The following is a 1,015-nucleotide window of genomic DNA, read 5'->3' as shown; positions in this document are numbered from 1 at the left end:
CCTAGGCCACCTTCATTGGTTATACATGTTTGGAATGTAACAAAAAAAAAAAAAAATAAATAAATAAACTATAGAAAGTTCCTTTATAATGAAAGTAGTAGATATTTGAGCTATGCATAAAAACAAAAAAATTGACCAGTGAGGAAAGAATATTACTAGGAATGAGAGCTACATCCTGGTGTAAATTTATATACTGTTCATAATCCCTCTGATAAAGAAATGCCTAAATATTTTAACAAATGTCTCACAGCTTGATGAGGATCATGGAATAAAATAATGAAGGCTTTCTGGAATCTTTATTTAACATTAATTCAGCCTTCTTGCACACTTCTTATGCTGTTGGAGTGCATCTTTTAAAAAAATAATTTATTATTGGTGTTTTTTACACGGCAGTTTAGGTTCTCATTCAACAATCTCTATATGTGATCTTTGTTATAATCTTCACAATATATGAACATTTTCATTATTTCTGCCCTTATATTTTCATCTTTGTCTTAAAGGAATTGTGGATTATACTCATTTTAGGAGTTAATTTGTATTTAGTTACTAGATAACCTTAGGAGTTAGTTATGATTCAAAATTTAATGAGTATCTCAGCACAATACTCTCAGGGTATCTATCTGTTTAGCAGATCATAAATTTAAAAATTAATTTTAGAGTCTATTCTGCATTTTTACCCCATTCTATCAGGGCCCATTTACTGTGGTCCTGATGAGAGCAGTGGGTTGTAGGGTCTTAGGGGAAATGAGGCTATGATTCTTGTAGTCTATTTGTCCTGTAAACTAGTTTCTTATTTGAGTTTTTACTTTCTTTTTTGTTCTCTTTGACTCCAGACAAGTAAAAGCAGCAATAGTTGTATCTTAGATGGCTGCTTGCAAGCTTTTAAGACCACGCACACACAAATAATTAAACCAAGATGTAGAATATAACTTTATGAATAATATTATGCCAATTTTTTGGCGTTTATGAAAATTTAATCATTTTATTGAGGGCTTGTACAACTATTATCACAATC

Source organism: Echinops telfairi, unplaced genomic scaffold (assembly GCF_000313985.2).
Source record: "Echinops telfairi isolate 266 unplaced genomic scaffold, ASM31398v2 ScPeMD7_7467;HRSCAF=8505_0, whole genome shotgun sequence".
NCBI classification, from domain to species: domain Eukaryota; kingdom Metazoa; phylum Chordata; class Mammalia; order Afrosoricida; family Tenrecidae; genus Echinops; species Echinops telfairi.
The sequence above is the reverse complement of the archived record's forward strand: the minus strand, read 5'-3'. Positions refer to the sequence as shown.